The sequence below is a fragment of the Talpa occidentalis genome, unplaced genomic scaffold (genome assembly GCF_014898055.3).
Source record: "Talpa occidentalis isolate TD23 unplaced genomic scaffold, MPIMG_talOcc4v2.1 talOcc4.3, whole genome shotgun sequence".
NCBI lineage: Eukaryota > Metazoa > Chordata > Mammalia > Eulipotyphla > Talpidae > Talpa > Talpa occidentalis.
In genome coordinates this window covers 47,060,710-47,073,564 of record NW_023603184.1, presented here as the reverse complement: position 1 = coordinate 47,073,564, position 12,855 = coordinate 47,060,710, and the positions used below count along the sequence as shown (strand labels likewise).

Genomic DNA, 12,855 nt, shown 5'->3' with positions numbered 1-12,855 from the left:
GTGAAGATTCCAGACAAATTTAGTAATCCAGTCAAAGACTTTGGAGTTTAAAGATACTCTTATTATATATTACTAAGATAGCATCAGTAATTTAAAAGAATTTGGGACTTAGGGCAAGGAATTAGTTATTAAAAAGAAAAATTATTTTCAGGAAATTCTAGTATTGTGTTGCCTGTCTAGATACTTAAGTATCTTAAGAGCTCTATCATTATCAGTTTGTTACTAGATAAATGTCTCTCATCAGACTTTCTTAGCATTAGGCTAAATTCTCACTCTAAGTATTATCCAGCTAAGTCACCAGTATGGTGGTACTCTTAAAACTAAAGTGCCCCTTCTTTCCTCTCCCACCCTCACCCCAAAAACTACCATGTATAAATTGATTCCCAGGTGATTTCCTCATCTATACATTTTGAAATAACTATAGCTATCATTAGCAATAAACTGAGTCTTTGCCAAATCTTTTATTACTAGTGTGACACACCACAAATATGGCATGTGGAAAACACTTTATCCTACCTCTATACACACATAGTTTTAAAAATGTGCAATAGCTGCTTCCAACCCTGAAGAACAATTCAGTGGAGATAGGTGGGCAATAGCTAGAGTTGGAAAAAACCCTTGTTTTAATAACTCAATTTACTCTTTTATGAGCTACCTATAAAATTATAAAACAAATCAATGTCCCAATTCTCCTTTGAAAAATAAAAATGTAGGCTGCTTTATCAGCCTAGTTCCACTTTTCAAAATGTTTGTGTTTTCTGAGACAGTGAAATTTCCTTTCAGAAACTGGCATCACCAACTCCTCAGATATTTTGTAAATTCAATTTCTAAAGAGTAAAGAAATATTTTGAAAAGTTAAATATTTTTTTTCCTTAACAGTTAGGGTAACATGGAATCTTTTTTTTTTTTTTTTTTAGATTTAAAGATAGCTGTGTGTTTTAAAATAGCTATCCATTGGATATAAAACTTCAAACTATGCAAACATGACAAATTATAGAAATCACTGCATTATATAGGTCTCATATCTTACACCCAGATTTCTGAGTAATCTGTTGGGTTTTGTTACCCACACATTTTGTCTTCCATAGTAACTAAAACTGAAAAAGTTATTATTTATATAAGAAATATTTTATAAAGTGAACAAGATACACTATGTGTATAATTAAAACATAACTCTTGAGTCATCTGTGCAGTCTATATTATCCCTAAGATTAAAGCACTTCTATCACTATAGTGAAGGTAAGAAATATTTCATTACTTTTGCTATACTTACCATTATTACTTGCAAAGAAGGTATTTCTGAATAGTAGAAATATTTGTATGGCTGTTGTATTCATATGAGACCCACGTATATTACTTTTGTGTAAAAAGGAAACATTCACATGTGACTTATTCCCAGAAGTATGATATTATAAAATATTCTTCATAATAAACTGCTCTTGTACTTATGATGATTTGCATACATCTGAGAGACTGTTTCTACCATGTTTTAGTTTTTACTCTGCCTACCCTTTCCTTGACGGGAGGATCTGTTCATCAGCTTTAATTTTATTAACACCTAACAGAGTCACGTGCATATCGTTACCGACCCAAATTAACTAGTGAATAATTTTGTTTTCAGAATAATGTGAGAAAGGAAGAAAATGCAAAACGTATCAGCATTTTTAACCCTTCGGACTGCTCCAGGAGGGTGAAATTTCCATCTTTCCATATTGCAAGACTCTGAAAAAGAAACAGCATTCTTTTAGTAACACAAATATAAGAAAAAAAGGAAAACCCCAAAAAACAAAACCCAGCTCATTTGCGATATTGGGTAAAATAACTTAAAGACCGGTGACTTTGGTTTGCCACTTAAGTTAAAAAAAATAGTTCCGCGAGTTCTTCAAGTATCTACGGAGCACCACAAATTAAACACTGAATGTGTTTTAAAAATAATTTCGCGATCCGTTCTAACGAGCATCCAGTCCCCTCAGCATTGTAGCATAGTCGCTAGATTCACGTAAGCAGCAGGGTTAGCTCAGAACAGCAGCAGCCGCGACAGGTCTTGTCGATTCTGATCCCCTCTTAATAGCCCCCCGCTTTCTCGGGGAGGCATGAGGGTGTCACTTCAACCCGGTGTCACTTCCCGAGGCCTCTTCTCGTCCTGCCTTCACTGCAGGGCCCAAGCACCGTCCCTTCCCAGCTCGGTTAACTCATAACGCGAATTTCTTCGGCCCCATCTGCAAATCTCTCCTGCAGGAGAAGCCGATGCCGCTCCGCAGCTCTGGGGCGAGCAAACCCGGACACACACGCTGAGATGCGGGCAAACTCGAGGCTCGGCCAGCGCCGCCGTGGGGGTCCCCACACCTCAGCAAGGCCACCACCGCCCCCCAGTCCCGCAAGGGGCCCACAGGCCGCTCTGCAGCAGCCGCAGGGGCCGAGGCATCCCTGCAGGACTCCGAGCGAGGCCCACTCGGCCTCTCGCTCCCGCTTCCCCCCGCGCGCCGTCCAGACTCCGTCCTCGGCCTCTCTCCCGTCCTGTCGTCCTCCTCACCGTCCCCAGAGCGCACCCCGCGACCTCCGAGCCCACTGAAGCCGCGGCCGGGCTCCGCGGAGCTGCCCCGCACTCCCAACATGGCGCCGGCTCCCCCTCGGCGCTCCGCCCGCCCTGGGCGCGTCGGGCCCCGGCGCATTGTGGGCTTTGTAGTTCTGGCGGCGGACTCAGCGTGCGGTGAGGCCACGAGAAGACTACAACGCCCAGAAGGCACCGCTCCTGAGCATGGCTATTGGGGCCTTTCGGACAGAGGGATGATGTCATTGCAAAAGCCCCACTGCATTCATTGTGCTCCGGTCTCGCCTCCCCCCTGCGGCTGCCGGGCTCGCAATTGCCGCTCGCTCCAGCTGAGCGAGGAGCAGCAGCAGCACCAGGGCAGGGACGGACTCCAGCCCTTGGACTTCGGACGTCGCAGCACTTCACCTGGCGTGCGTGGCTCGCTCGCACATCATTTCTGTTTATGCCTGGGGTGGGGAGAGAAATCCCAAACCAGGTGAGTTGAAGTGATTTATTCAAAGGGTTTTGCCAAGTTGTTTCTCCCGCTTAGTTCTCCAGGCTTGCTTTGGGGAAGATGGGGGCGGAGAATTGGGGAGATCATTGCAAAGGCTGCTGAGCCAGAAGCTCTGTGCAATTTGGGTCACTGCAAAGAGCAACTCCAGCAGCCCTCCCCGAGCCTGCCGAGCCCCTGGCAGCAACTCCTCTCCACCTTTGCACGGCTGGGAGAGGGGGCTGGGCTGGGAGGACGTGGGGAAGTGCTCCTGGAGCCCCGGGGGAAGGCAGGGGGGGGGGACTGCAGTCCTGTCACTGGGGCCTGAGTGCTGAGGGGTGAGTGGGCAGGGGTGGTGCGTGGGAAGAAAGGGAGGCAGCGCTTTAATGGGGTCCCGCTACTTCAGAGCATTTCTAGATGGCTTGGACGGGCACACTATTTATTTTTAAAGATGAGCGTGCTGCTTCTGAGTAGGCTGAGTTTTTGTGGGGCGCTGTGTTCTGGCTGAGTCGTTTGTCCTGCCCTTTCTGCCCATCCGAGGTGACAGTGTCCTTCCCTGCTGCACGCCCTGCCAGTCAGCAGCACTTCGCGTGTCTGGGGAGGGTTCTCAGGCTGCATTTTTGTGAAGTGTTTTTCTTGTCCTGGCTGCAGGGTTTCAGTATTATTTGGAAGCGGAGCCGGCAGATTTATTATGCTTTTTTTTTTTTTTTTGGTTTGTTTTAAATGTGACATCGCGGTAGACTCCTTGCCACTGACAAGGGTATGGAATGAGCTGCCGCTCCTTGAAGCTCTGTCACCATCACAAATAACGGTTTGGAGCAGGCATCATTCAGGAAACCCCGGTTCATTTTAACGCATTCGGAAAGGGGAAAGTTAGAAGCACTGTTCACCGGCACTTGCCATTCCTGAAAGATACCCAGGGAAGAGAGAGTCTTGGCTGGGGAAACCCAGGGACATAGTCATGTTGTTTGATTTTGTCTGTAAATGAACTGAACATTTAACCAGACAGAAAGCGTTCTAACTTGTAGGATGCCCAGTATTTCCTTGCACTAGTTAATAGGATGATTAGTGCAATAAATATGTTACTTTGAGATAAACAGCTGGCTGACTCCAAAACAGATGGGGCCAATCTTAGCCGAGAGATCGATAACCTTGGAAATGAATGGACCTAGGGTCCACCACACCCCCCTCCTGGAATGTCAAAAGAAGGAGAAATGGCAGAGTATTTTATGCTTAATTTTAAAATGTCAAGCCTTTCCATGGCCAAGTCAGGTATTGGGTGGTGAGTGGTGGGGGATCCTTACTGGTTGTTTTTTGCTGCCAAACCAGTCTTGTTCGTTTTTAGTTCAGGAATGGGGTCTCCAGCGTTGCAGCTAGGCGATGCTTCGTTAAATGCTGCTCGTGACTGAATGCAAAGGACAGTCCATTGCATGGACTTTGTAGTGGAGTGATTTATTGAGATGCAGTGGCAGCTTTGGGATTTGGGAAAAGATGGGCCGCCTGGCTTTACCTCTCTTAAACCTAGCTATTGCTTGCTCTTTGCTCTTTTGGGTACCTTACCTCTTCCTCCTGTCACTTGCTTTCCCCCCTCCTCTACATTTCTTGAAGTTATTTCAGTGTCTTTCACTGTCTCTCCATTTGCAATTCTTATTTTTCCTCTCTTTCAGAAATCTTCCTTTACCACCAGTATATTACAACTCTTCTTCTAACTTTCTTTCCAGTCTCTGAATTCCCTCTCCATCCTTTCTTTATCTCACCCAGAAATTCCAGTGTGAATATTTATTCAACAGAGTCCTCTTTGAAGAGGCGTTGCCTCCTTCTCTCTGTCTCTCTCTCTCTCTCTCTCTCCTTTTTTTTTTTTTTTTTTTTTTTTTTCAGTGGGTGCTTGGCAGGATGAACTACAATGAGCCTGACCCCTTGGCCTGGTTTGTAGCCTCCATGACAGACATAATTTATTCCTGGCAGCAAGTGGACAGTGAAAGTTTGCACTCATTCACTTTTCCTTTCATGGGACCAGGCAGAGGTAAAGAATGGTCCATGGGTTAGCAAGATTGTTCAATGGTTCATTTGAAATGTTCTCATAATTCCCAAGAATAAGTGCACTTCGAGTGGCTTTTGCCTCTTTTAATATATTTCCCCCCTATCGCTGATCCAGTAAGTGGTGGAGCCAAATTACCTTTTTTTTTTCCCTTTTTAAAAAAAGATACTTAGAGTTGCAATAGCTTCCTGCTGTCATGGTTTCTCCTTTATGCATGAAAGAAGTTTGTTCTTTTATACTCCACCCCTTTAAGGAGAATGGTGTGGCGGTGGTTATGTTTGGTTTAATAACAGTGTTTCTCTAAGCATGGGAAATCTAACTGTTGTCCATCTGGAGGCAGCGAGTGTGACAGGCAGACTCAGAAGCTGTCATCTGAGACCTTCTCTCACCACTTTCTCATATTCTTTTTCTGAAATGCTCTTTTCTCTCACCTAGTGTCATAGGGAACAGCAATGAGCTAAATAGAAGGTTACATTTGGTCCAATTGTTGTTCTCCAATCACTGGTATCAGTGTGAACTTGATAACTATGCATTTCTTTCTGCCTCAGTTTTTTTATTTACCAAAACTTACTCCTTGGTTAACTTGGCTGATGGTATAGCCTACTACAATCCCATCCCAGCCTGTCAATATTTGCCAATATTAACTGAGCAGTTACTGTGTTCTAAGGACTGTGGATACATGAGTGAAAAGAGAAGCTTCCCTTGCCTCATGGAGTTTATTATATTCTAGTAGTCGATACAGTCATTGGACAAGTAATTGCCAGTGAATGAACATTACCGCCAAAGGGGATATTCTCCAGGTGGATTAGGAGAGAGCCTAACATAGTGCCTTCACCTTGTCTGGGGGAAATCAAGGGAGGTTTCTTTCAAGACTTGAAGAGTGAGTGGAAGTAATTTAGCATGGCGGTGGTTGAAAGTGCTTAGAGGGGACAAAGAGGGTTCCTGACAGAGGGAACCGCATGTTTAAAGTAAAAAGGAAAGAATGGTGAGTATGAGGGTTTGAAAGGAGATCATTCAGTATGTGAGTGCAGAGCAAGAGGAGAGAGACTAGAATGAAAAAGAATGAGCCTGGAGAGGCAGGTCCTGACTAAAGAGTGGGCACCTTTCTGAGCCACAGGTGAATTTTGGTTTTTATGCTAAGAGCAATAGGAACCTAGTAAAGAGCTTTAGCTAGATGTGTTACCTATGTAAAATGATATTAAAAGCATCACCCTGGTGATTAAGGGAAGATATTGGAGGAGAGGATTGGCAAAGTGAATATGTGGAGAGTAGCTTAGTCAACTTTGTAGACTACATGAAGGATGATGTTGGAATGGATCTAGAATGGTGACAGGATTTGAAGAGAAGTGAAGAGATTAGAGAGCTCCTAAATTGAAAGATTACAATTGATAAGATTGTTGAATGATTGGATGTGGGAATAAGGAGAGAGAGTCAAGACAACTTGAATTTGAGCAACTAGGGATACCATTTATAGAGAAATAAAACATTGAATGAGGACCAGATGATGATGATTTGAGGAGGGACTTCTCAAAAGCCCCATAGAACATGTGGAATTTGTGGCCCCAGAAAGACATCTAAGATCTTCCTTTCACTCACCCAGTCCATGTGTAGGATGCTGCCTGTTGGAGATAAAGAAGTCTGATAAGATTTTCTAAGACTAAATACTACTTACTTATTAGCTTTAAGAAGTTGGACATGTCATATTCTTTTTTTTGTCATCTATAAAATATATTTATTCCATTAATTTATATTCCTCCCCTCCCCCTGGTTATTTATGTACTGTGCTAGGAATACAGTATTGAATAAGACCGTGTCTGCTTAAGAAGAATTTGCTCAGGTGAGGGAGACAAAAATAAATAAATGGTCACATAGACAGAGGTATGTAGGCCATGCTGGTAGGCACACACCCAAGGAGGCATTCATCCTTCCTTACCTGGGGGAATGATGGCACCCACAAAGTGGCAGTTAACTTCTGACCCAGGATTTGAAGTCAAGAAAGAGCTCTCCAAACTGTTCTTAGGCACCTAATAGAGTGACTTGCATAAATTAGGGATTATGTGAATGTTTGTTGACTGGCTAAACTAAACTAGGGCACTCAGGGCCTCTTCAATAGCAGGAAATAGCAACACATTGGAAGAGGGCAATTAGTTATGCAAATGTCAAATGTAAAATGCTTTATAACAACTCCACTAAGATGTATTCCTGAAGCCTGCAGCCTCTGAGATTTTTTGCAGATGACTTTCAGGGAAGTGAGGATAATTTCCATACCTGGTTTCTTTTGGGAACTTTCTTTATTCAGGTTAGTCTCTCTAAAATAATTTTAATTGTGTAGCATTCCCTAAACCAATGGATCTCAGACTTTTGAATTTTATAAGTAAAATTTAAAAATGATAAAATGGGTGAGATGTTGGTAATGGTGATTTTTCCATAGTAAAGATATAAGTTTTTAAAATGTCCCCTTTCATTTATCTTATAAAGGGCATTTAATATCCAAAAGTAGTAGGAAAAGTTTGATTTTAAAATAAAAAAATTTAGCTTTATAAAAAATTGCCCTCTTTGACTTTATTTTTCTCATTTTGTTATAGAATAGTAAAAAATTAGACAAACAAATGCCATGTTATACTAATTTATGGAGCCACTGCCCTATTTCTTTGGCTGTGGTAGAAATGTGGCCTAACTCCAAGTTAGAACATTCCAAGTATGGGAGAATTTTATATGAACCACAGATAATTTATTTGTCATTTCTTCCTCATAGGAATTCAATCTTTCAAAACTAGATAGGCCTCCTTAACCTAAGGTAGGGGTTCTTAACTTCTCCAGGGGTATCCTCAGGGAAACCGTGAAACCCCAAGATCATATGTTAGAGAGAGAGAGACAGTGTATGTGTGTGTGTGTGTGTGTGTGAGAGAGAGAGAGAGTGAGTTCATATGTGTATGCACACGTTTTTCCATCACTACATCTGTGTCCTTGGGCAAGTTACTTAAAGCTCTGTGAACCTCTGTTTCTTCACAAGATTGTTGTGAGACTTAAATACCTTAATATATTTTGAATATCTGACCCTATGCCTGGAATAGCTGGTGCTCATGGTAGGTATTTTGAATGTATTTATTTATGGTTTTCAGTCTCTTATTTATTGGCCAATGCTTGTTTAGTATTCACAGTGAACAATGAAGAAAAGATAATTGAGTGTAACTAGACAACCTGATGTAATGGGAAGTATGCAACATAACCAATGTAGAATTCTTGCCAGAAATGTAACTTAAATCTACTCATGAGGAAACAATCAGGCAAATCCAGATTGTGCAGCATACTGTAAAACAGCTGGCCTGTGATCTTTGAAAATGCCAATGTCATGAAAGACAAACAAAATAAAATAAAACAAAATGTATGGAGGACTGATTTAGATTAAAGGGACCAAATGCAATCAATACATAACTGACTGGATTCTAGACTTAAAAAAAGAAAGCTATAAAGGACGTTTGAGGGACAATTGGGGAAGTTCAAATGGAAGCTGCATATTATAGAATCAGTTAAAATGTTAGTTTTGTTGGCTGTGATAAAGATTTTATCTGTTTAGCCTGACATGTTGTGGATATTGGTGGCTAGATCAGTGGCCATTCTCATGTTGTCTTTAGGAATGTCACAGCAAAGATCGAAGACATCAAGGGCTGCTTCAGAAGGTAATGATTGCCTTAGTCACTTCAAGTATTTAACCAGCCTATGGGCTGGAATGCCATTTGCCAGGGACATTGTAAGTGATATTTGATGTCCTTTGCAAACACGATCTCATTACTTCACAGGAGTGCAAATTTCTATAACTAGCCCTCCATCTCATATTACTAGAGGTAGTAATGCAGGTGGAGCACTAGCTGTATATATCTATCTATCTATTGCACACACACACACACACACACACACATTTAATTTGTTTTTGATTCTAGGCATAACAAAGGATTAATCAAAATTCAGCACAGAAATATACAGTGAACTTCCGAGGAAAAGTTTTCCTCAATTCTACCCCATAAAATAATCAACTGTTGAGATTTTAATGTGAATTTCTCTGTCATTTTTTCCTACACATACATTAATGACACTGGTGTAACACATATTACTCCACTTCTCCTTCCTTCTAAATGTATTTTGGGCATTTATCACTTTTATTGGATTAACAACTGTTTTAATGGTTGTTGGACATTGCAGTGAACATTTAAGTTTAAAGTGTTTTAAGAACTGTTAGGAACATTTCTATATCCTACATTTCTAGGGTTAGAAATGTTAGGTCAAAGGGTATGAACAATTTCCCTTTAATTGCCATCTGATTTATATTGTTATCAACAGTCTTTGAGCGTGCCATTTCTGTATACATTTGCCATATTTATTATCTACTTTTAAAGGGTAGGAAGTTGTGATGCATGGGTAGAAGCATGCAAAAATAAGCAGAATTACTCTAGGTTTATGTGATGGCTGTAATAAAGGTTGATAGGTGAGTAACATGGAAACCTCTAGAAGACAGAAATCAAATACAGTATCCCTGCTTGCAACACAGAATGATATTCAAAAAGTGAATCAAAACAACGAAGCAGCCAACAGATTCCCCCTAAAAAATTTACAAAAATTTTTGGTTTTGAATTATAGGTAACTAAAATGTGGACACTGTCAACCTTGAGATAAAAATAACTTCTCATACTACTTCTCCCTCTCAGTCACACAACCACATTAGAAAGGGGAATTTAAGCTCTAGTTTTAAAATATCTGAAGCAGGTAGTTAAAAGTTCTGATTGTTCATCTTTCTGAATATCAATAGAAGCAATCCTGGCAGATTTTTGGAATTTTTCTGTAGAAAACAGGTATGATTTTTGGAATGGCCATCACTGATTCACCCTGTTCTATCAGCATCCCTGGGGAAGAGATTGTAAGGATCATGAGATGTGAATTATTTCTATTCTTTTAGCCATTGTTGCTGAATGGAAAAGGAAGAAATGATCTGCAGGCAATTTGTGTTTGCAAGCCTCAGTTTCATCATCTATAAGATGGGCATTATTGTGAGGTTCAAATGAGATATGTGTATTAAAAAGGCTTTGGCAAATGTATGTGCACATAAATAATGTGCTGTTGTTAAGATCCTGTTCTCTGGCTGGGCCCTGCTCAGAATAATCTTCCCTTTTTTTCCAATGGCATCCATAGCCCCAAAGACTTTTTATTTTTAAGGCATTCTGTCTTCTAATGTCATAGTGTTACTTTTAATCAATATTTGTGAGCATAAACAAAGTGCAAGCCTCTGTATTGGGTGTTCTGATAGGGATACAAAGGTGGAACTATCTGGAGTGTTCCTTCTTCCCTGCTTTGATTATTGGGGACTAATATTTTTTAATAATAGTCTTCAATAAAAGGAGCTTTATAAATGAGTTTTGTGTGTGCGGTAGATGCTAGCTCCATTTTTCTAAATAAATAAGGAAACAATTCTTAGTGAGGTGAAATAACTTGTTTTGTTTTTTAACATTACCTATCTTAAACATTTTTGCAGATGTAGGCCTAGGTAGTTTCTGGAACCAAAACCATCAGGCTTCTCCAGCTGCTTCCTGTTTTTACATTGCCTTCTGATCGAAAATATAGGCTTTGTGAAGGCAGCATTGGCTGGTGGCATTTACTTTGAGATGGTTCATTTTACTTGCAGGCATGCAGTGATGGAAGGGGAGAGTTTTCTCTACTTCTGTTAATTAGCCAAAGTCATAATATGAGCTGCCATGTCATCTTTTTGGTGATCATTTATTTTGAAAATATCAAACCTATAGAAAAATGGCAAAAATATTTCCTTGATTCATTTGCTAGAATGAATCTAGATTCATTTGCTTTTTTTTTTCTAAACACAACACACACACACACTTTTTTGCTAAACCTTGAAAGTGAGTTGCACACATCACAATACTTTAGGCCTGAGTGTATATCCCTAAGTAAGGACATTGCTCATGTATTGCACAGTATCATTACACTGAAACAATATTTTTCAATTTGTCCAGTTACTCCAATGTCATATAAAACTTTTTTATTTTGGACTTAGGATCTAATCAAGGATTACTTAGACAAGACAGTTGTCTCTTTAATTTCCTCTAATGTAGCACAGTGCCCTTGACTTTTTTTTGTCTTTTATGACATTGACATTTTGAAGATCCCAAGTCTGTTGTATTATAGGCTATGAATTGTGTTCGTCTGCTGATTTTTTTTAAAGATTTATTTATTTATACAAGAACTGGGGTACAGGCCAGATGTGCAGGAGGGTGAGAGGATTCACTAGAGACAGAGCAGGAAACAGAACAGGCAGACTGACTGAAACACACTGCTGAGGGGAGCAGTGGGCGAGACAGGAGAGGTCTGCTGTGCCATGTGGGTATCTCCCTGGCCCACCAGACTCAGGTTGGAGACTGGTGGTAAGATTCCCCAGAGGTGCTGTTGCTTTTCTCTGTTTGTATCACAGTAGGTGACACATAATATCAATTTGTCAAGTGACTGCTAATGTGAGGTCTGATCATTAGGTTGAGGTGCTATTGCCATATCTCTCAAGGTACCTTTTTCCCTCTGCATTTAATAAATTTAACTTTGGGTGATACATTGAGATTGTTTGAATATCCCAATCCTCAATAATTTTCATCTAGTGGTTTTAACATCTATTGATAATCCTGGTCTAGGTCAATTGGTATCAATAAAAGGATTATTTTCTAATTCTCTTTCCTTACCTATTGTTTTTCAGTAGACCTTCTTTCAGCCTCCTCCTTTTTTTTTTTTAAGGAAAAAAAGCCCTCCTTGATCGCCCCACCTCCTCCCTATGTGTTACACCCCTTCTGACTTCCCCCAACCTTATGCCTTTATATACCTGTTCCATATTTGGCAAGTGGGAGCCTGTCTTTTACTGGTATTACTAAAGTTAAGAGCAGTAATGAGATCACCAATTGAGGAGGATCTATCACTTATTTCATAGTCCTGCTCAAAATGCATAAACTGAATATAATCATGAGGATTTATCAGATAATCCAAATTCAGAGACATTCTGCACAATAAGTGTACTATATTTTTCCAAAATGTCAAGATCATGAAAGATGAAGACTGAGGAATTGCACTAGGTTCAAGGAGACTAAAGATAAATAGGAGCTAAATTTAACACATGATCCTCAATTGAATCAAGTGCCATAGAATTGTGTTTCTTTTGCCATTAGGGACATTGTTTTGTCAATTGATGAAATGTGAATAAGGGTTGAGACTAAATTAGTATAGTGTCTAATAATTTTCTGATTTTGAAAGTATGCTATGAAAATATAAGGGAATGTCCTCGTTTTAAAGTATTTAGGGGTGAAGTAAAAACTACATACAGATGGAATGCTACATATGATAAAACAATAACATTTTGGTAATCTGGGTGAAGAGAACATGTGAATTCTTAATAATTTTCTTGCTGTGTTTTTTTTTTTTTAATAGTAAGTCAGAAATTAATTCAAAATATAAAGTTTAAAAAAGAAGGGCAGTGAGTTACCTATACTGAGAACATAGAGTTGTAAGTTTAAGCAAAGTCCTATATGTCAAGTCCCAGAGTGGTGCCCAAATACTATGGGTATTCTGGGGTTCAGGGCAGCCAGTAACTCTTAGCTATTAATTGGGAGCCGAATTACAATTGACATATGGCATATGGTTACATTATTCTGAATCCAAAATTTGGATTCATGTTCTGACAAAGAATTTCCCCTTATTTATAAATTCAGTGATTGCAAAGTCTTAAAAAATATGTATCAAATCACACTTGGTTTCCTT

The 12,855-nt window shown here is 40.1% G+C and overlaps 1 protein-coding gene across 3 annotated transcripts in view; it reads left to right on the top strand.

Moving 5' to 3' along the window:
* The window catches only part of RAB30 (RAB30, member RAS oncogene family), a 122,529-nt gene that overhangs the window by 39,162 nt on the left and 70,512 nt on the right, over nt 1-12,855 (top strand). Inside the window, exon 1 of one of the 3 annotated variants that reach the window (XM_054699568.1) lies at nt 2,819-3,026. The exons of the other annotated variants lie outside the window; for them this stretch is intronic. The gene's annotated coding sequence lies outside the window, so the exon portion shown is untranslated. Of the gene's footprint in view, nt 1-2,818; nt 3,027-12,855 lie in introns of those variants that run through there. 3 annotated transcript variants of the gene reach the window in all.